Source organism: Ursus maritimus, unplaced genomic scaffold, assembly GCF_017311325.1.
Source record: "Ursus maritimus isolate PB19 unplaced genomic scaffold, ASM1731132v1 scaffold_5, whole genome shotgun sequence".
Lineage (NCBI taxonomy): Eukaryota > Metazoa > Chordata > Mammalia > Carnivora > Ursidae > Ursus > Ursus maritimus.
Genome location: NW_024426663.1, coordinates 10,216,493 through 10,240,542, shown reverse-complemented (window position 1 = coordinate 10,240,542; position 24,050 = coordinate 10,216,493). Strand labels below are relative to the sequence as shown.

Here is a 24,050-nt window from a genome sequence, read left to right as displayed (position 1 = left end):
TTATTGGGATGTAAATCCATCATAAGTTTAAGAAGATCTGTACAGGTATTCTCTGCATTATTTTTACAACTCTTCTATTAATCTAAAATTACCTCAAAATTACCTTTGAACTGAACTACAAAAAAAAAAATGAATGAATAGACAAAAATCTACATCTCCTCACCATTCCATGTTTACATATTACAAGGAAAAATATTTAAGAATATATATACATAATTTGAAAGGCCATTAATTATATCATTTAATATTGTGAATTTGTGAACATCAGAATACATCCAGATAAAATACATTTAAGAAGCTTAATTATAGGGGTGCCTGGGTGGCTCAGTTGATTAAGCATCTGACTTCATCTCAGGTCATGATCTTGGAGTCCTAGGACGGAGCCCTGTGTGGAGTCCTGTGTCAGGCCCTGTGTCAAGCCCCGCGTTAGGCTCCATGCTCAGCCCCTCTGCCCTCCCCCACTCATGCTCATTCTCTCTCTCTATCAAATAAATAAATAAAATCTTAATTAATTGTATTGCATTATGTTATGCTGATTAATTTTCTGTTTTTTCTCAATTCCATTCCTTTACTTTTTTCTCTCATCTATATCACAGAAGTGCTGAAATTTAGCAAGCTACATTTCCTAGACTTATGTAATTTGGTTTCAAGTCATATTTGATCTGTGGGAAATTTTCTGTATTCCTGAATAGACACTGATACATATGGTTGAATTATCATTTGCTCAATGAATTCTTTTTAGAATGATAATAAGGGGATTTTCTTGTCCTTTTATCTTCTATAAAGAATGCTGGAATGCACATAATACTTATCTGGTAATTTCTTTAGAATAAATTCTTAAAAAGGAATAATTAGATCATTGAGAATGATCACTTTAGTTTTCAAAAATATATACACGCCATCTTCTTCTGGAAATGTGGAATACATTTTTACTCTCTTAAGCAGTATATGACTGCACGCTGTTGTATCATCGTGAGTAAGATAGACTAAAATAATGGTGGACTGATCTTTAATTAGTGAAAACTGTAGTGCTTTGAAATGTATGACTAAAAGATCTGAAATTTTATTTATTTATTAAATATTTTATTTATTTATTTATTTGACAGAGAGAGAGAGAAAGAGTGCAAGTGCCCAAGTAGGAGGAGCCCAAGCAGCGCCCAAGCAGGGGGAGGGAGAAGCAGGCTTCCTGCTGAGCAAGGAGCCTGATGCAGGACTCGATCCCAGGACCCCGGGATCATGACCTGAGCCGAAGGCAGATGCCCAGCTGACTGAGGCACCCAGGCACCCCAAGATCTGAAATTTTAAAGAAAGATTTTATAAAGACAGAGTTTTTAAAATATAAAATATAAATTCCAGGGAAATAATTCCCATGTTTTGACTCTTCTCTCTCTCTTGCTGGATCATTAATCGTACTTAAGGTGATTAGGCTGATAAGGGGAAGACCAGCTACAGAAGTACAACTTATTCCCTTTAAAAGTTTAGAGTTTCAGTGTGCAGATGTTTGACTCTTCTCAGTGAGGTGCAAGACATGTCAGAGAAGAAGTCTTAAAGAGGACCACAGATATATCTGACTGCAACCGTGCGGGTGAACCAAAGAGAATTGCCCAGCTGAGCCTACACCACTCCCAGATTTATGAGCAAAATAAGTGATGGTGAGTGCTTTGAGTCACTGTTTTGGGGTAGTTTGTTATGGAGCCATAGATAACTGAAAGAGTGAATTTATTTGGAATCATTCCTAAGATTATTACTGCATTTGGGCACATGACCTTTTGTTCCAATTAAGTTAAAAGCCTTGAATCTTAAACTCCTTGAAGTGATGTTTGTGTGGTCTTCTCTCTGTGTTTTATTGAGATGATGTTTCTGTATCTCAGAGCCTTTAGCTTTACTAACATCTAAATTTGTCAAAACTCTTATCTCTCCTCATGAATTCAATGGAATTGCTTAAAGTAATGGAAAACAAGTTTGCATGAATCATCTTTCTGAAGCTTTCATTTTAGTTTTCTGGTAATCTCCTTCATTTGCTTGGGTGTTTTTCACAGAAGAAATTTGAGCTTTGATGTTCAAATCAATACTGTGCTTTCTATATCTAAAACAGCATGAAAAGCTCTAATCAAATGCTTAGATAACTACAGGCTATTATCTCCACTTCTTGGTCACCCTTTTCCTTTCAAAACCATAGACGAAGTTTGCAATATCTAACTACACCAAACCATAGGGCATTCAAGCCCATATTATCAAATTCTATTTTCAGTCTTACTACTGATTCACTGCAAGACACTGGAAAAACTGCTTAAACTTTAAAGTCATGAAATAATACAATGAAAGAATACATTAGAAATATACATCCTTCATTAATGCTGTATGTTTATCCCTCCATTCTTAGTCTGAGTACAATGAAAAATGTTTTTTGAAATGCTTATAAATTAATGTATAGCAACTTCTAAATGTGACATCACCTCAAATCTCAAAAGCTGAAACACAAAAAAGCACTAAGCAAGAAGTTCAGGATTTTTTTTAAAGACAGTCAATTGCTTATAGAAGGAATTGAGAGGTGCCATAAAAAAGGAGGTAAACTTAGCTCTCTTCCTTTCACCTCAGTAGTGACTTGATCTTCAAAATAATCTCCCTTTACGAGATATTTTTCCTGGCTCTTTCCCTCCCTTCTGACATCACAAATTACAGACAAAAAGGGAGAAAGAATACTTAAGTAACAGTGTCAGGAAATGCTAGTAAATTGTCCTTTAACAACTGTGTGTCACGTACTTAGTCAAGTAAAAGCTGAATTAAAATAGGAAACATATTTCATACTTGTCATTATTCTCATCCTCTAAATTGATGTTAATAACATAAGATGCATTAAGACTTTAAACCTTCTTTGATCAACTCATTTACATATTTTATCAAACCACTCCTTAGCCAATTTATTAATTATGCCAATTTTTAACAATGGGCCACCTGAAGACCCAGGGAAATGGAAATAGTATGCAAATTGTTATATCCAAATTGTGCTACTTTAATTTTAAATAAGCACAAAATAATAAAATACCTATAAAATCATGACAATTACTAATTCATTCTCTATAGATGATGCCAAATATAAAATTCTTTAAAAGTCTGGAAAATCATAAATAATCTAGACATCAACCAATTGTGAATTGGTAATTAAATTTTAATACTCAGACTCAAAGAGCTATCTTTTAAAATATGATTAAATAAATAAATATGCATTCACATAGAAGAATATTCATCACATATTAAATGAAAAAAATTTTTCAACGATAATAAATTATACATCTCCCTAGGACAAAGATGGAATAACAGTGACTAGATTTACCCTCCAACACTAAGTAATACTAGAAAGCTGTACAAAATATATGAAAGAGCAGTTTCCAGATATTGGACAACATGCAACAAAAGAGTGTGGTATCTGAGAGGAAGGCTTAAGGCAACCTAGAAAGTATTACTGATGAAAAAAAATCTATATAAATGAATGTCAGGACAGTGTTGAGACTAATGAAAAGAATACAGTAAACCCCTGGACCCAACAATGTAAAATTCACAATATGTATTATCCAATCAAAAGTTACCAGTCATGCAAAAAAGCAGAAAATTAAGACTCATGCAGGAGAAAAATCCATTACTAGAAATAGAACCAAAAATAATAGAGATAATAGAGTTATCAAACAGAGATGTGGGATAAAAATCATTTATTAAATATGTTCCACACTTAGAAGAAGGTAGAGAAAAGGTGCATATGAGGATGAGACATACTGAAGATATATGGAAGAAACTCAAATGAACTTCCATAGATTTAGAATCTATGAAATAAAAAATATACTGAATTGGATTAACAACTGTTGGATACCACAGAAGAGACTAATGATATTGAAGAAAAAACAACAGAAGATATCCAAAATAAAAACACACAGAAAAAATAAGAATTAAAAAAATGAACAAACCCTGTGGATAAGTGGGACAATGTCATGTCATTAAGTATCTGTTTAACAGTCTCAGAAGAGAGATAGGAGAACACAAAATAACTGAAGAAGTATAGGCATTAGTGAAGTTCTCTTCATTTGTCGATGATTTCATGGTCACATAAAAAATCTTAAGGAATCTACAAAAAACCCCAAAAATCTGCTTGAGGGGCCCCTGGGTGGCTTAGTCAGGTAAGCATCTGCCTTCAGCTCAGGTCATGGCCTTGGGGTCCTGGGATCAAGCCCCAAGTCTGGCTCCGCATTCAGCAGAGAGTCTGCTTCTCTCTTTGCCCTCCACACCACCCCACTCTCTGCTTTGCTTACTCACTCTCATTCTCTCTCTCTTTCTCTCTCTCTCGTGCACTTTCTCTCTCAAATAAAATCTTTTAAAAAATCTATGAGAACTGTTAAATGTTTTCATCAGTTTGTAGGATGCAGGCATAAAACAAATACAAATTTAAATTAACAAAAATCGGCACCCAAAACAGTAGCATTTAAAACATGTGGGAGAAGCCCATAAAGAGGAAATAACATGTGGAGTCCGCTGAAAAACGTTCAAATGCAAAGATTATCATAAGCAACATTTTTCATATTATATAAATTCTTAAAATAATCAATTGTTTAAAGCAATATAATAACAATCAATTTTTATAGATTGTCTAAACACAAGAATTTAAACATAGGTAGGATAGAAAAATCAAGTATATTTCTATATACTAGCAATGAACAACTGGAAATTGAAATTAAAAAAATAAACCCGTAAATACTATTGACAGCAGCAGCCATCAAAAACCAAAATATTTAGGGATAAAGCTGACAAAAGATGTAAAAGTCCTGTAAACTAAAAACTGCAAAGCATAGGAAAATTTAAAGAAAAATAAAAGGAGACATATATTGTGTTTAAGGGTTGGAAGACTACATATTATTTAGATGTCAATTATTCCCAAATTGATCCGCAAATTAAATGGAATTCTAATCTGCATCCTCCCATGTATTTGAAAAATTAAATCTGATATAAAAATTTATGTGAAAATGAAAAGGGAATCAAATAGAGCAACTTTGGAAAAGGAAAGCAAACTTGAAGGAATTACACTGCCCAATTTGAGTACTTACTGCAAAGCTACTCTAACCAAAAAAAAAAAAAAAAAAAAAAAAAAGAGGATTATATTGGTGTCTAATTGAACAAATAAGCCAAAGGAACAAGATAGAACAGCTGCAAATAGACACAAACATATCAGTTGATTTTTTACTAAGTTGCAAATGTAATTTAGTGGAGTAAACAGTTTAAAAAAGTTGTTGCCAGGTATGTATAATGAAAAAATTAGTAGGTTCCCAAAATTGCAACATACACAAAAATTAATTCAACATGTATTACAGATTTAAATGCAAAAACCAAGGTTTTTGTGACCTTGGGCTTTGTATAGACACCTTGGATAAGACATCATAAACTCAATTCCATAACAGATTTAAACTGAATACATTTCTATAGTACAAATCAAGTGAATTGAATAGAAGAAAAATTGATTCATTGGATTCCATCAAAGTGAAGAACTCTGCTTGTAAAAGGCACTGTTGAAAATAAAAAGATAAGTGCTAAAGATTATATGTTAATGTCCCCCCAGAATTCATGTGTTGAAATCTAGTCCCCAGTGTGATGGTATTGGAGGTGGAGCCCTTAGGAAGTGATTAGCTCATGAGGAAAGAACCCTCATGAATGGGATTAGTGTCTTTACAAGACACCCCAGAGAGCTACCTTTCTTCCACCATGTGAAGACATGGTGAAAAAATATTTATCTATGGGAACGCCTGGGTGGCTCAGTCATTAAGCATCTGCCTTTGGCTCAGGTCATGATCCCAGTGTCCTGGAATCAAGCCCCACATTGGGCTTCCTGCTCAGAGGGAAGCCTGCTTCTCCCTCTCCCACTCCCCCTGCTTGTGTTCCCTCTCTTGCTGTCTCTCTCTCTGTCAAATAAATAAATAAAATCTTAAAAAAAAAAAAAAAGATGGATATCTATGAAAAAGGAAGTGAGCCCTCATGGTCACCAAATCTGCTGGCACCTTGATCTTGGACTTTCTAACTTTCAGAATTCTGACAAATAAATTTCTGTAGTTCACAAGTCATTCAGTCTATGGTATTTTGTTATACTATCCTGAAAAGACTGAGACAAAAAGTTACAGACTAGAAGAAAATACTTGCAAATCACATATCTCATAAAGAACTTGTATCAAAATATAAAGGAGTCAAATTTCTATAAAAAAAAAGTCCAAATACAGATGGGCAGGTAAAAATGGGAAATAAAGCAAAACTCGGCACTCATTCCAATAATAGCAAAACTTAGAGCATTACATTACTCCTAACACAAAAATCTTCAAGAAAAAAAGGAGACAAAATGACACAATATACAGAAGCACACACATGAATTGTCCGCATGAAAGATAATGCCTCTTGGGGCCCCTGGGTGGCTCAGTCAATTAAGCTTCTGCCTTTGGCTCAGGTCATGGTCTCATGGTCCTGGAATTGAGCCCCAATGCAGGCTACCCCTTGCTCAGTGGGGAGTCTGCTTGTCTCTCTCCCTATGCCCCTTCCCCTGCTCGTGCTCTCTCTTTCTTAAATAAATAAGTAAAATCTTTAAAAAAAAGTAAAGAAAGACAAGGCCTCTGGTCAGAGGGAATCAGATTGTAGAAATCTCATTTCTTTGCCTTTCCATATTATACTAATTCTTTGTTTTTCTCATATCTCCCTTTCAGAAAGACTTTGAAAGTGATCACAATTTTACTGGATATTTAAAGGCAAAATTTAAAAAAAAACTATAGAAAATCATAAGATATGTATAGAATGCATATTCCTTTAAAATTTTAACAGAATCAATTTAAGGTCTTCCACAGATATGGAGTCTTAATTTTATTTCACTACATTTCTTCTGAGTTATTTTATTGCATATCTATTAGCCAGTTTTTCTAAGGGGTTTTAATGAAGCCAATCTTCTCCCTGTAAAGTAGTACATATTAACATTTAGATTTCATCTTTCTAGTAACCATGAGATTTAAAGGTGGCAACCATCATTCCTAGAAATAAGTAATTAACATGAACTCATTCTAATACCCAACAGGGAACATTATTTTTAGAGTTTTTTTAAATGTGTTTTCCTTCCCTTCCAAAATTATTATTATTATTATTATTATTATTATTATTATTATTATTATTTTGTTTCTCTGATAAGGACATTTTAATTTCTGTGCTCCTTTACAGAGCTGACCTTAGCAATACAGTGATGATTAGATACGCTGCTAGACCCACGAATACTCCAATCCCTTCTCATCTTCCTCACCTGCATTTAGCTCTCTCTTCCTCCTCAGTGGAGCAATACACCATTGACATGTCATCTAACATTCATAATTTTGATATTCCTTAAATATAGAGTGAGAATAACACATGTTTAAACGAAGGCTGCATGAAAAAATGAACTGGAATGTCCCTGTAGGATAAGTCTTCATGGGTTGTGATGCATTTTTCTAGGTTGCTGGGGGTACTAGGGGGCAGTATGAGAACACAGAATTCTTGAGAGAGGAAGTGCTACCAAGGGGACTCAGAAGGGAAAAGGTGCAGGCTCTGAAGAAAAGCACCATTGAACATCAAATTTCCCTATCCTTATTCCCACCTTCAAATCCTTCTGTCTTATTCTAATATCAGAAGGAACTGAGCAGGGAGGGACTTGTTAGCAGAATCACAAAGAGACCACTTTAAGACCCATATTATGAAACAGTGAATTCTTTATGTGGTGATGAGACACAGACCCATGCATAGCATTCTAATGGAGCTTTCACAGCAGCTAATGATAATTAGGATTATGGAAAGTTTTTGTTAGTGAAGTAATAATTCATAGGAAGTCCAGCAACAGGCTCATGTATACATGGAATATAGTGTAGGATGAAGGTAGAGTTTCAAAGCTGTGATTTAAAAATGGGCTAGTCAACAAATAATGTGGAGGATAGTGAGTATTTTTTTCAAAAAGTTACAAATTTTTCTTATACCACCTAAAAAAAAAGCATAATTTCTTGCACTTATATAAGAAAATATAAGAAAAATGATGTGAATACAAAAAAATAATGTCATAAATACTAGAAAAATGACATTTTCAAGGAACTAGAAAAAAATAAAAAACTACGTTTTATAATTATGGGATACAAAAAGACTTTTTAAATTAAAAAAAAACAAAAACTTGAAGCCAGACTAAATGTCATCAAAAGGAGAGTGGTGGAACAAAACAAAGTATACATGTACTGCTAGATGCAAGATACAAGATGCTGTTTAATATTTAAGAAGAAAGAAGTGAATTTACCGACATGAAAAGACTTCCAAATTATATTGTCATCAAATGCAATTCACGGAAAATTACATATGATCTAACTCCTCTATTTAAAAAAAAAAAAAGACTCTATTAAGTACAAAACTACAAAAACTGTATGTGGGCTGTGTGTGTTTGTAAATGAATACACTAAGGTTGGTACACGTATAAAGTATGCTCTGTCAGTGGTAATTTCTGAGAAGAATATGATTGTATGAGGGTTCATGGGGCTTTCACTTTATCAAAAGGCTTGATGTTTTTACTAGAACATTGTGTTTATATGTTATTTGATATATAAAATAGTATATAATAATAAAATAATGTGTATTATATATTATAATTATAAATACATTCGAAGCAAAACCAAATTTTTTAAATACCATTTTTTTATAATGATTTTTTATTATATTATGTTAGTCACCATACAGTACATCCCCGGTTTTCGATGTAAGGCTCGATGATTCATTAGTTGTGTATAACACCCAGTGCACCATGCAGTATGTGCCCTCCTTAGTACCCATCACCGGCCTATCCCATTCCCCCACCCCCCTCCCCTCTGTAGCCCTCAGTTTGTTTTTCATAGTCCATAGTCTCTCATGTTTCATTCCCCCTTCTGATTACCCCCCCTTTCTTTATCCCTTTCTTCCCCTACTGATCATCCTAGTTCTTATGTTCCATAGATGAGAGAAATCATATGATAGTTGTCTTTCTCTGCTTGACTTATTTCACTTAGCATTATCTCCTCCAGTGCCGTCCATGTTGTAGCAAATGTTGAGAACTCTGTTTTCTGATAGCTGAGTAATATTCCATTGTATATATGGCCACAACTTCTTAATCCAGTCATCTGTTGAAGGGCATCTCGGCTCCTTCCATGATTTAGCTATTGTGACATTGCTGCTATGAACATTGGGGTGATATGGCCTCTCTCTTCACTATGTCTGTATCTTTGAAAACACCAGTAGTACAATGGCTGGATCATAGGGTAGCTCAATTTTTAACTTTTAAGGGACTGCACACTGTTTTCCAGAGTGGCTGTACCAACTTGCATTCCCACCAACAATGTAGGAGGGATCCCCTTTCTCCACATCCTCTCCAACAATTGTTGTTTCTTGCCTTGTCTATTTTTGCCATTCTAACTGGCATAAGGTGGTATCTCAGTGTGGTTTTGATTTGAATTTCCTTGATGGCTAATGATTTTGAACATTTTTTCATGTGTCTGTTAGCCATTTTATGTCTTCATTGGAAAAGTGTCTTCATATCTTCTGCCATTTTTTGATTTGTTTATTTGTTTCGTGTATTGAGTTTGAGAAGTTTCTTTGTAGATCTTGGATACCAGTCCTTTATCTGTAGTGTCATTTGCAAATATATTCTCCCATTCGTGGCTGCCTCTTAGTTTTTCTGACTGTTTCCTTGGCTGTGCAGAAACTTTTTAATCTTGACGAAGTCCCATAAATTCATTTTATCTTTTGTTTCTCTTGCCTTTGGGGATGTATCATGAAAAAGGTTGCTTGGCTCAATGTCGTAGAGGTTGCTGCCTATGTTCTCTAGAATTTTGATGGATTCCTGTCTCACATCGAGGTCTTTCATCCATTTGGAGTTTATTTTTGTGTATGGTGTGAGATAGTGGTCAAGTTTCATTCTTTTTGCATGTAGCTGTCCAATTTTCCAGCATCATTTATTGAAGAGACTGTCTTTTTCCCACCGGATTTTTTCCTGCTTTATCAAATATTAGTTGCCCAAAGAGCCGAGGATCCATTTCTGGGCTCTCTATTCTGTTCCATTGGTCTATGTGTCTGTTTTTGTGCCAGTACCATGCTGTCTTTGTGATCACAGCTTGTAGTACAGCTCAAAATCTGGCATTGTGATGCCCCAGGTTTGTTTTTCCTTTTCAACAGTTCCTTGAGATTCGGGTCTTTTCTGGTTCCATACAAATTTAAGGACTATTTGTTCCAGTTCTTTGAAAAATGTCATCGGTATTTTGATCGGAATAGCATTGAAAGTGTAGATTGCTCTGGGTAGCATGGACATTTTAACTATGTTAATTCTTCCGATCCATGAGCATGGAATATCTTTTCCATCTTTTATGTCTTCCTCAATGTCTTTTAAGAGTGATTTATAGTTTCTAGAATATAGGTCCTTTACGCCTCCAGTTAAGTTAATTCCAAGGTAACGTATGGTTTTTGGTGCTATTGTAAATGGGATGGATTCTCAATTTCTCTTTCTTTGTTCGCGTCATCGTGTACAGAAATGCAACTGATTTCTGAGCATTGATTTTGTATCCCGCCACGTTACTGAATTGCTCTACAACTTCTAATAGTTTGGGAGTGGCTTCTTTTGGGTTCCATATAGAGTATCATGTCATCTGCGAAGAGAGACATTTTGACTTCTTTCTTTGCCGATTTGAATACCTTTGATCCCTTTTTGTTGTCTGATTGCTTTAGCAAGGACTTCTAGTACTATGTTGAATAATAGTGGCGAGAGGGCATCCTGTCGCTCCTGATCTTAAGGGAAAGGCTTCCAGCTTTTCCCCATTGAGAATAATATTTGCAGTAGGCTTTTCTACAGATGGCTTTCTTATCGAGATTGAGAAACGTATTCTATTCCTACACTCTGAAGGGTTTTAATCAGGAAGGATGCTGTATTTTGTCAAATGCTTTTTCAGCATCGATTGAAAGGACTCATATGGTTCCGAGTCTTTCTTGTTGATATGATGTATCACGCTGATTGATTTTACGAATATTGAACCACGCGCATCCAGGTATGAATCCCACTTGATGCGGGTGGATAATCCTTTTAATGAACTGTTGGACTTATTAGTCAAGTATCTTGTTGAGGATTTTGCATCCATAGCTTCATTAGGGAAATCGGTCTGTAATTCTCCTTTTTGAGGGGTCTTGCCTGGTTTGGGATCAAGGTCATTGGCTTCATAGAATGAGTTTGGTAGCTTTCCCTGTTTCTATTTTTAAATAGCTTTAGGAGAATAGGTATTATTTTTCTTTGAATGTTTGGTAGAATTCCCAGGAAAACCGATTCCGGCCTGAGTTTTGTTATTTGGAAGTTGTTTATCACTGTTTCAATCTCTTCAAGTAATTAATTGGCCTATTTAAGAAATCAATTTCTTCCTGTTTCAATCTTGCAGTTTATAGGTTTCCAGGAAGGATTCCATCTCTTCCAGATTGCTTAGTTTATTGGCATATAGCTGTTGATAAAAATTTCTAATAATCCTTCCAATTTCTAATGGTGCTCGCCGTCGACCTCTCCTTTTTCATTCATAATTTTAATAATCTTGGGTCCTTCTTTCTTTTGATGTCTTCAGTGGTCTGTCTCAATTTTATTATTCTCTCCAAGAACCAGCTTCTAGTCCTGTGATCTCTGCACTACTGTACTTCTGGTTTCGCTTGATTGATTTCAGCTCTAATTTTGGTCAACTGCTTCCTCCGGCGTGATTAGTGCTGTCCCTCTGTTGCTGTTCCAGCTTTCTTGAGGTGAGAATATAAAAACTGCATTTTAGATTTTTCTATTCTTTGAGTGAGGCTTGATGGCTATGTATTTTCCTTAGGACTGCCTTTAGCTTCAAGGTTTTGGACTGTTGTATTTTCATTCTCATTGGTCTCCATAAATTGTTTAATTTGATTTTTGATTTCCTGGTTTATCGAGTCATTCCTGAGCAGGATGATTCTTAGCTCTCCAAGTGTTTGAGTTTCTTCCTTAAATTTTCCTTGTGGTTGAGTTCCAATTTCAGAGCGTGTCGGTCTGAGAATATGCAGGGGATAATTTCAATCTTTTGGTCATCGGGCTGAGAACTGTTTTGTGTCCCAGAACACTGGTCTATTCTTAGATGTTCCATGGGCATTAGAATAGAATGAAGTATTCTTTGGTTCTAGGGTAGTAGTGTTCTGTATATATTTAAGAGGTCCAACTCATCGAGTATGGCATTCAGAGCTTTGATTCTTGTTAGTTTTTGCCAGGATGTTCTGTCTATTTCTGAGAGTGGAGTGTTGAGGTCCCCTACTACTACTGGTATTTTTATTTATATATCTCTTTTATTCTGGTTAAGAGTTGGCTTGTGTATCTTGCTGCTCCCAACTGTTGGGGGCATATATATTTATAATTGTCATATCCACTTGTTGAATACTTCCTTTTAAGAATAATATAGTGCCCTTCTGCGCTCTAACTATAGTCTGTAGTTTAAAAATCCAGTTTATCTGATATGAGAATTGCTGACCCAGCTCTTTTGAGGTCCATTTTGCGTGAAAGATGGTACTCCATCCTTACTCAGTCTGAATACATCTTTGGGTTCGAAATGACTCTTGTAGACAGCAAATGGATGGGTCATTTCTTTTATCCAATCTGCAACCCTGTGGCGTTTTAAGGGAGAATTCTAAGCCATTAATATTAAGACTGAGTACTGAGAGATATGCTTAATGCTGCCATGTTGTCAGTAAAGTCTTTGTTTGTATTGGCTGTGACTTTCTGTTCTGTATCACTTGGGGCCTTTTTACTTTTATAGAAACCCCTTAATACCTCCTGTAGGGCTGGTTTCGTGGGTTACAAAATTGGTTAGTGACTGCTCTCCATTCTGAAATGTCTTTATTTCTCCATCAATTCTGAATGACAGCCTTGCTGGATAAAGGATCCTTGGCTGCATGTTTTCTGAAAGAGCTTTAAAAATGCTCCCAACCCTTTCTCTCATTCCAGGTCTGTGTAGACACAGGTCTGACGTACCTGATGCCTTTGCCTTGGTACGTGAGAAATTTCTTTGCCCTGGCCGCTTTCAATACTGTATCCTTGGATCTAATATTTGCGAAATGCACCATAGACGTGACGTGGCATAGGTTTGTCGTGGGTTGAGCTTGGGAGGGGTCCTCTGCCTCTTGGACACGAATGTTTGTTTCCCTTGCTAGATTAGGGAAGTTTTCAGCTACAATTTGTCTGCAAAATATCTCTTCTAGACTCCTGTTTTTCTCCACCCCCTGGGATGCCGATGATTCTAACATTGGATCGTTTCATTGAGTCAGTGGCCTCCCTTGCAGCCAGCATTCGTGGGCGGATTTTTTAAGACCATCTTCTATTTTCATTTTTTCCTCTATTAACCCATCCTCCACCTTATCAACCCTTCCTCTGCTTCGGTGACCCTGGCCGTCAGAGCCTCTAGTTTTGCCTGCATTTGGCTCATAGAATTTTTACCTCTGTCAAATTCGCCCTCATTTCCGCCCCAGGGATTCTATATATTCCTCAGTAACATTTTCCTTAATACTTTTTTCAAGTCTACTCATCATCTTGACCATTGTTACTCTGAATTCCATTTCTGATAATTTGGTTACATCCATATCTCGTTACTTCTGTGGCAGAGGCCACAGACTCACTGTCTTTCGGGGGCTTCTCCCAATAATTCTGATGAGGAGAGGTTATGTGTTGTCCAGAGCCCAAATTATTGACTGGGTCCCAGGCCGTGCCCTTGTTTATAGGGATCTTAGAGATGTGGGGCTTCTTTTTCTTTAAAGATTTTATTTATTTACTTATCTGAGAGAGGGAGACAGATAGTCAGAAAGAACGGAACAGAAGCAGGGAGTGAGAGAGGAAAGAGCCAGGCTCCCAGCGGAAGAGCCCGATGAGGGACTCCTTTCTGGGAACGCGGGGATCACGCCTGCCGGAGACAGGAGTTTTCAATGTGACTGCGCCACCCAGGCGCTGGTTGTGGGCTTGATTTTTCAGCCTGCCTTCTGTTCGGGAGAGGGCCTGCTGCGCCGATATCAGGCAACCCCTGTTTGGTTAGAGTCTCCGTGTCCCCCTGCGAGGGGGATGGGGATGGGCATGCTGTGAGCCGGTATTTCCAGGCTTTTGTTCTCTGGCGGCTTTCCTGGTAGGCTTCTGCTTTGCCCTCTTCTGATGGGTCAGAGCAGCAGAGGCCGCATTGTCTCAGAACAGAGGACGCGGCCCGCTCTCCACTGGATGTTCTGCTCTGGCCACTTTAACTCTGTTACTGCTGGTGCTGCTCAACCCTGCAGCGCTCCCGGCTCACCGGTCTCAGTCCGCTATTTCGCGGGTGCCGACCACGAGTCCGCCTGTTCCCCCGTGCAGGTGGCCCGCCAGCCGCCAGCCGCCCCCCGCGCGCTCCGGGAAGCTCCCGGTCTCAGTCTGGATCCCGTGAGCACACCGGAATTCCGATGTTCCACGAGATGCCTGGCGGCGCGCGCTCCCGGCTCACCGGTCTCAGTCTGCTGTTTCGCGGGTGCCGACCGCGAGTCCGCCCGCTCCCCCGTGCAGGTGGCCCGCCAGCCGCCAGCCGCCCCCCGCGCGCTCCGGGAGCTCCCGGTCTCAGTCTGGATCCCGTGAGCACACCGGGATTCCGGTGTTCTGGGAGATGCCTATTGGCACGCATTCATGGTTCACCGGTCTCAGTCCGCTCTCTCGCGGGTGCCCTCCGTGAGTCCGCCCGCTCCCCCGTGCAGGTGGCTGCCGCTTCCTGGCGCCCAAACGCGGCGGCTCCCTCCCCCTTCCGTTTATCTTCCGATATCTGTGCACGGTTTACAGCTCCCCTCTTGGTACCTCAATACTCAGCGCTGGAGATGTTCATTTGTAGAGATCCAGATGTATCTTCCTGCGTCTCAGGCTGATTCCGTGGTTATTTAGGCTGGTCTGTTACCTATCCAGCTCGACTCAGGGGACCGGCTGAAAAAGGGGTCCCCTACTCCTCCGCCATCTTAACTCCCTTTAAATACCATTTTTTCTTATCATAATTGCATTTATTTGGGACGGCAGTTGTTTAGCAAAGATGGGGTGAGGTTTTATACTAATTTGACAGTGGAAAAGGGAAAATACTAATGCCAAAGAAATTGGGTACTGTTACTATAGGTATTTAACATTTTGGGTTATTTTTCTTTTATTCTGTAAGTCATAGCCTGTCACGGTGGTTTCTTGAATAGATCTTAAAAGCACTGTACAAAATTGTATGAGAAAATTGCAAATCGTGGTCATATTGCATGAATATTTGACCAATTGGAATTCTTGAGACCTCCATCAATATATGAGCAACATACTGCAAGTGTCCTTGATATAAAAAGAGGATGGGAGAGTCAAGAAAGGTAGACTCATCCTCCAATAGCACACAAAAAATAAGTTAAAGGAATGTGATTTTTAACTTCCACTTTGTGCTAACCTCAGTTCTGATGAGTTTTGAGCATAGAAGATACTTTCAACTGTGTTTGACTTGAAAGTATGACAAATATTTGATTTTGCTATTCCTCTTGCCATATAATAACTATGCCTGAAAGCCATAAAACGTATCCTATTTTAGAGTCTGGGATATCAGTCATAAACTCAAGTTATTAAAACTTAAAGAGATAAAAGTTTCTATATACATTATTATAATACAAAAGGGCAATGATGCCAGAGCCTGGATGGAAGATAAGGCCTATGGTTGGGAACAGGCTTAGAGGGGGCGGTGGCATTGATGTATTTCCTTCTCACTCGGGACAAGCTGCCATCAAAACCTCAGGAAAGTAAATGAGACATGCTGTAACTGTGCAGTTAAGAAAATGTCTAATTTAAAAGTTTTTAAAAGGTGTTCATTTTAACTAATAAAGAAGCGAGGTTGTAGATATTCTTTTTATTTTCTTTTATGATCACACCCGGCTACCTGTTTCCTAGGAGAAGTAAAACTTTGTGAGATATTATCACTTTAGGGAAAGAAATTATCATAGGTTCATAGACTATTTGCTTCAGAAGGAATCTTAGAGCTAAGTTTTCTCATCTCCACATTTTATAGATTAGAAATTTTTTAAGATCTTTTCTTCAAAAGGCAGTAGTTCCCTTTTTCTACCTAACCATTATGGAGAAAGTCTTAGCTAACTTCAAAGGATTGCATCCTTTTCTCGGTGACTCCTGCAGGTGACTCACTACTCAGTCATGAAGCACAGGCAAGCATCAGCCAGGGGATTTTAGGAGCTAGTAAACACACAGATCAGAACGCAATGCACAGTATGGCCCTCGTCCTTTTTCTTCTGGGAACAAGCTATAGAGGATCCAGAAGAAGTAAAACGTCAACAAAAAACATGCAGAGGGAAAAAAAAAAAAAAAAAAAGGAAAGGAGTACTGTCCCCACAAATAATCCTCAATCATCAGTACTCTATTGTTCACTAACAAAGATATATATTACAGAGGAACCTGATATTCTATGTGGCTTTGAATGCCAGGACCATTTTTCTTTTGAAATTTTTGACATAGGTTCTTTTAATGTTGTTGCACCATATATTCTGATAGCTTCTATAGTAACAGGTATTTAAGTTTCAAAAATGGCATTTGAAAAAATCAATACTATAATTAAAGATGCTAGCAGGGAATGCTGGGAATTGTGAGCTATTACACAGCGCTGGATCAAGCGTTGAGCCACTTTACTGATGAGCCACCTGAGCAGCGGTGAGATCCTCTGTTAGGACAAAGCCAGGTTGTGCTAGTCCTGATACGATGAAAGGGGAAAGCGAAAGGTGCTGTGCAGGTTGCCCACAGCTCCATTGCTACCAACCTCCCACACACTGTACAATCACAATCGGTGAGCTAATATTAATATAAAGCAGAAACAGCCTCACATAGAGTGTGAAGGGAAATTTTTTCTAAAAGAAAACATAATGGGACTGTGCGTTGTTGTCAAGGTAGAAACCCCATGGCAGTATGCAATAGAAAAGGTCTAATTAGAAAGTGCAGTCTAACTTTTACTAACTTAAGATGCAGTTCCCAAGGAGGGGGATTAATCTCTAATTTTAGTCAAAGGGCAAATGTACAATTAAGCTAACACAAATGCCTCAGCCAATCATTTAGGAGAATTCTGTTAGCTCCGGACTGCCCGACCTGCCACAGCTTAATAAGAAGTTCCAACTGCACCAAATTGCTGTTTGTCAGGCTGAAAAGAGCACAACCCACTGCAGCTCTACAGACACGTTGAGCTGAACAGACTGTAAGCATAAAGTAAAGTGCAGCACACATAGTTGTTGAAATGAAAACAAACTTTTCTTCATGCGTGGAAAATAGCTCATTTATTTCCAACATAAAAATCCCTCTGTGGCCACTGCTGGAGCAGCCACACACATTGAGGCTTTGGCCACCAAATAAATTTGAAAATAAATAAATATATGAAATCACAGGCTTTACTGAGAAATCTTCTAGGGTAAGGAAGTTCACAGTTATGGGAAATGCTTGTGCCCGAGCACCAGTGTCCTCAGTCTCCCTATATATTAATGGACAAAGGTATTTCTAGTGTATAGATGGGTGATGGGTTGACCTCTGTTGGTTCCCATAGCTTGACCCTGTGAATAAGGAGCATTATCCTTCTTGATGATGAAGCTTGTCTTTTCACTGATGAGGGTTTATTAGCTCCTCTCCACTTGCAAAGGGCTCTTTAGGAAAAGAAAATAATGAGAGAGCTTTGGAAATGAATTCAATCTAAGAAAATGGTCTGGCCTTAGCTACATGTGATGCACTGTTTTCTCTATCAATTTAAATTTCAGTTCAAACATACTCAATTATGTTTATCCAATAATTTTTTACTCCTACAAAATTATAGTTTGTATCAGAGAACAAGGTTTCAGAGAACACAGAAGAAAATAAAACAGACTCTACACTCAAACTTGAGTTTCTTATTGAAAATTAAAAGTTCACAAATAATATCTCAAAGAATATAAGATGATAAAATAGTACAAACAAAATGTTAACAGGGATAAAATAAAAAGACATCAAACCCATCCAATCATGCAGATCTGCCCCAAATAAGTGGAATTATTAGGAAAACTGGTTTATTGCTTAAAACATGCTACTATCATTTGCTTAAAATTTGTCACAAAAATCTACACATCTTTCATGAGTAGAAATGTGAAAGGTAGATTTGCACTTATATATCAGAGACAAGGAATTTCAAAAGGAGGTATTAAAAGTGTCACTGTTGGGGCACCTGGGCAGCTTAGTCGGTTAAGGGGCCAATTCTTGGTCAGCTCAGGTCATGGTCACATGGATCATGATCTCTTGGGTTGGGGGATTGAGCCCCTCATCAGCTCCCTACTCAGCAGGGAGTCTGCTTGAAGATTCTCTTCCTCTGTCTCTCCTCCCATTTGTGTGCGCTCTCTTTCTAAAATGAATAAATAAATCTTTTAGGGGCGCCTGGGTGGCACAGAGGTTAAGCATCTGCCTTTGGCTCAGGGCATGATCCCGGTGTTGTGGGATCGAGCCCCACATCAGGCTTTTCTGCTATGAGCCTGCTTCTTCCTCTCCCACTCCCCCTGCTTGTGTTCCCTCTCTCGCTGGCTGTCTCTATCTCTGTCAAATAAATAAAATCTTTAAAAAAAGAAAAAAAAAAAGAAAGAAAGAAATCTTTTAAAAAAGTAAAAAAAGTGTCACTATTTATAGACAATTTTATCACTTATTTATAAAATCTAAAATATAATGGTGACCACTGACAAGCTACTAGCATTGCTCAGTGATTTCTTTTTTTCTATTTTTTTTAAGATTTTTATTTTTTATTTATGTGTCAGAAAGAGAGAGAAAGAGACAGAGTACAAACATGGGGAGCAGCAGGCAGAGGGAGAAGCAGGCTCCCCGCTGAGCAGAGAGCGCGATGTGGGGCTCAATCCCAGGGCCCTGAGATCTTGACCTGAGCCAAAGGTAGATGCTTAATCAACTGAGCCACCCAGGCATCCCTGCTCAGTGATTTCAACAAGATGGTGGTTTACCAGTCAACATGCTATGTATTAATATCAGAGCTATACTCGAAAAAACCATCTAGATACATAGGCAAAATATTTGGGTTGCTTTTTTGGAAAAATTGTCGGGTAGTATTTAACTAATTTTTCCAATGAGCATGTTAGACTATAAAGTTACTTAATACTCAACTATTCATGAGTGTTTACTGAATGTTTATTCTGTCTTGGTACCTTACTTGGACCTCTTTTAATCAGCCCTAGAAACTTTAGTATCAACACATTGCTAGAGTAACCTCTGTGGTGGCTGACAAGGGAAACCAAAAAAATCTGTCATAAAGGAAATAGGTTGAAAAAACACAGAAAAACAAAGGACCTTGCCAATGATAAAATGGTGGAAAGGGGGCCAATTAAGGTCTCTCATAAACAGTTTGGCAAGATTTAATATTATCTGGGACCTTGAGGGAAAACAGAAACAACCAAATTCAGACTTGTTAAGCCAATAGAAGGCATTGGCTAAGGGAAACCAGTTTACTCCTTTGAAGGAAGCCTCAGAAAAGCCAGGTGTGTTGCCAAGAGCACCTCCCCTGATGGAGGAATTCGAGGCTGAGTACCCCCTGGAGAGTTAGGGGTTAGGACAACATTGCCCTCTAGTGTGTGCAATAGGGGGCGATCAGAGGCGCCATGTTGAATTAATTATTTCTTGGTTTTGTACTAACAGACTCTACTAGCTTTAATAGACACTGGAGCTGAATGCACACATCTATGGGAACGCCTCAAAATTTTGGGCAGAGATTAAGGCTATTGATGGTTATGGGGAACAAATTATCGAGTGGACTAGACTCTACCTACAGATCAGCAGGTGTTATCTCCACTATTTTCTAGGGATTTGGGGTTGCGTAACTTGTGATGATTTATCCTCCCTGTCTCAAACAGCTGAGTCATTACAGGCATACTAGAAGTCCCCAGAGTGGGAGCGAAAGATGGACAAGATCCAAGGGCCAGGTCAGTCAGTAAAATTCCTGGGCGTCATCTGGTTGGGTAAGACAAAGGTGATGCCAGAGGCAGTCACTGATAAAATAAAAGCTTTCTCAGTCAAAGAACAGTAAAGGAATTACAAGCTTTTGCTGGTTTGTTGTGTTACTAGAAACCTTTTATTCCCCATCTAGTGAAAGCTATTAAGACCTTTATATGCTTTGGTTAAGGGAAGCCAATGGGTTAGGGTGCTAATCAATAAGAGGCTTTCTTAAAGATAGAAATGATAGTAAAACAAGTACAGGCTCTGGGGCACAGCTATTAATGCCAGATGTGAGTTGTAAATTAGAATAGATGTAAATGATATCCAGAAAGTTTTGACTGGGGTTTGTGGCAATGACACAATGTGAAATCAATTATAGTTATTTGCATAAATTCAATAAAAATCTGTTCTTGTAACATGACACCATTGGAAACATTAATTATATTACCAAGGCTTTGAGTAGAATGTCCTATTTGAGAAAGGCATGCATAGACTTAGATATGACCTGACAGTTTTAAGCAGGCTCAGATAGTTCAAGGATTTAAGCAGGCTCAGATAGTTTAAGGACCTCAGGAAAAGAGGAAGTAACCCAAATAGGTAGGTATTGCTTGTGAGTCTGATGGGAAGTATTTGGCTTGGCTCTTAGCCTTGAAAGGCTGTTAAAGGCTCAATCTAAAATTCCTTAATTTTTCAAAGGTTAAATCTGCTTATTCTCAGTTGTCCCGGCTCTTTCTTGGGCTGACCTTCAATCCTGGTTTTGTGTCTGTCTGATATCCCGCTATGAGAGCCCTCTGGGTTACACAGGGCTGTGTCTGGTTCATCAACACGGAGAAGGCCCAGGTCACCAAAGCTGGCTATTACTTAGAGGGTTCTGACTTGCCAGGAAGGAGCCCAAAAAAGGTCCTGGTTCCAGCTGTATTCGTACTGCTTTATTGACTTAGGAAATCACTGGACCACTTCTGGCCTCGGCTTCTTTATCAATAAGACAGGCACAACTGATGATCTCTGAGGCATTGGTTCCACAAGTGCCTGGAAGGATGTGTGATGAATGGTTAATATTATATTTTCCTTTTTTTTCTTCTAAAGTCATGTGTATTGAGGTATAATTTAGACACAATAAGAATGCAGAAATCTTGGGGCACCTGGCTGACTCAGTTGGTAGAGTGTGCAACTATTGATCTCGGGATTGAGAGTTGAAGCCCCAAGTTGGGTATAGAGATTACTTAAAAATAAAATCTGGAGAAAAACAAACAAACAAACAAACAAAACAAACAAACAAACAAAAAACAACCAGCAAAGTAGATTTAAAAGAATCTAAATGGCCATTCACTGTTCTTGCTGTACTTAGGTAAATAACGAGGCCAAGTTTGTTAAAACTGAATTTTTACAAACAACTTAGTCTTAATTTTTTTACCTTTGCTAGTAATGAGGATGAGTTTAGGAAAAAGAAATTATTTATTAGTAACACACCTTTATGGATGTTAGATTCTAGTTCTGATTGCCTTTGAATACTTATTGTTTACCTATAAAAGTAGGCTGGCTACTGGATTGTTGTGGTTTCCTTGCATATATGGTTAATTTTCTATTTGATTGCTTGCACACTCTAGGCTTGATTGTGAAAGCCCACCTGCAAGACTGTTAGGTCTGAGGAAAGGACCCCTTTACCAGGTCACTGGCATATCTCATATCGATATTTAATTGCTGTGGTATAGGGATATAAGTCACCTCCCAATATCTGCTTCTAGAGTCATCATAGAAGAATGCTGTGCAAAGATTGTACAGGTCATAAAGATGTTGTGGTTGGAATGCAGGAGTGTTGACAACACTGACTCCATCTTACTCTCACCTCTGATGCATAGGTGTCACCACTTTAGATAACTAGTAACGATGACTGGGGCACAAAAGGCTCCACTTGAGATAACTAGAGGAAATCATCTGGTGTACAGATGGCTTCACTTTAGATAACTACCCTGTGACCACACCACCAGCCCCCTCACTCTATAAAAGCTGTGAGCTGAGGTCTGCAGTGGGTGGGGTGGTTGTTGTCTCGTGCTTTGGATTGTCTGCCCAACTGATTGCCCCTCTTGGTAAGTTACCCTGGATAAAATGGTGTAAGCTCTGTGGAATGGCTTACTTCGGAGGTTTTGTTGTTGGTTTTTGTTTTTGTTTTTTTTTGTATTAAAGTGCCTTCTCAGTCGGGAGGATACATTACTGACCCTCCTCCACCTTCTAACAGGAGGATTGAATAATTTACCAATTCCCTCTTCAGGCTTAGGTCCAGAACAAGCTAGAAAAGGGTCTAAGAACAAAGAATGGTATTGATTTTATTAACAGTCATGCCATGTTTCTTAACTTGCAAATATAATGATTTTGATATGTTCTTTTAGGAGTAATGGCTAGGGACTTGAGGGCAAAATGAAATTGTCTAGTGCTTATTCTCAAATTTAAACTTTAAGAAGTTCTGTTGAATTTGTGGGCTCCAGTTGTTAGAATTTACCCACCTAGCCATTTGGAAAATCTTGGCTTGCCTCTCAAACCTGGCATCAGCTTCATTAAGACTTCGTTGGGCCCTAGATGCTTTTGTATTGATGACATCACATGACTGCATTGATAAAAATATCAATATACTATATTGTAGATTAAAACATTTTTCTAAACTTAAAATTTTATTCTGATTTTAAAAGTACTGAAAATATTTTTTGTGGGCCTCTGGAAGTATTATATACCCTACACAAAGCATCTACAGTGCCTAATGGATAATTCAGTCCTAACTAGAACAGAGATTAGCAGAGTTCCTGTTGTGTGTGTATTTGGTTGTTGAAGTTGTATGTGTGTAGGACATCTTTTATTGATTAACATGGTCTAATAGATGTCTGGCCTTCATTCATTTCTCCCCTGAGAAAATTTTCATTTCTATTACAGAGAGGAGCAAGCAAGAGGATGGAGAGTGAAGAAAAATGATCATTTCCATATTGAACTATCCTGGGAAACAAAATGAAAATCACTTCTTTCCGTGGAAAGCTTTGCAGCAACAGGTAAGCTCCCCTCAAAGGGAGAGTAGTCGATATTTGGCTCTCTTCATTTCTACAGTACTTCACAGTAGGTAAGATATGGTTATCATTTATGTGAAAAATGTATATAAATAACATTTGATAATTGGAGACAAAAGGTTTTCTGTTTTTATTCTAACAGTACCTTCATTCAAATTATTGAATGCTGATTCCTAACATCGGATTTGATACTTTTAGTTGCTTCAGCTCCCATGTCCAATTAGTGTTCACATTCTAAAAGCTTTTTCTTGAACCATAATTTATACCTTCATCACTATTTTTAAACCCTTTAGAATATATTTTTCTCCTAATGAGCTTATTTTGGATTCTGGATACAAGATCAAATATTCTCATAAGATCTATCAAAGGTGTGAGTGTCACTATAGGAGTGATGTTAACTTCATTGTCCTGAGAGCAGATACTCCAGATTACCATGTCCAGTTAGCTGTGTACCTATTTTCTGGGAGAAAGGATCAGTTAAGACCACAGAATTTTTAGTTAAGAAGTGTGTGTGTGTGTGGGGGGGGTGATAACTCATTGTGGTTTTGATTTGCATTTCCCAGATAAATGATATTGAGTATCTTTTCATGTCTCTTGGACATCTTTATATCTTTTTAGAAAAGTGTCTATTCAGGTTCTCTGCCGATTTTTAATCAGATTATTTGTCTGTTTTGGGGGGGTTGAGTTGTATAAGCTTTTTAAAAATATTTTGGTTATTAACCCCTTATTGAATATGTCCTTTGTGAGTATCTTCTCCCATTTAGGGGTTGCCATTTCATTTTGTTGATGGTTTTCTTCACTGTGCAAGAGCTTTTTATTTTGGTGTACTCCCAATAGTTTGTCTTTGTTCTGATTTCTCTTGTCTGAAGAGACCTATCTAGAAAAATGTTGCTATGGCCAATGTCAGAGAAATTACTATGTATGTTCTCTTAGAGCACTTTTATGATTTCAGGTCTCACATTTAGGTCTTTAAT

The 24,050-nt window shown here is 38.0% G+C and overlaps 1 long non-coding RNA gene across 1 annotated transcript in view; it reads left to right on the top strand.

The window, feature by feature from the left end:
• The window catches only part of LOC103672227, a 191,262-nt gene extending 167,868 nt beyond the window's left edge, over positions 1-23,394 (top strand). The window contains exon 5 of the long non-coding RNA XR_005832387.1: positions 22,949-23,394. This is a non-coding gene — a long non-coding RNA (uncharacterized LOC103672227). The remainder of the gene's footprint in view (positions 1-22,948) is intronic.
• The last annotated feature ends 656 nt before the right edge of the window (positions 23,395-24,050 follow it).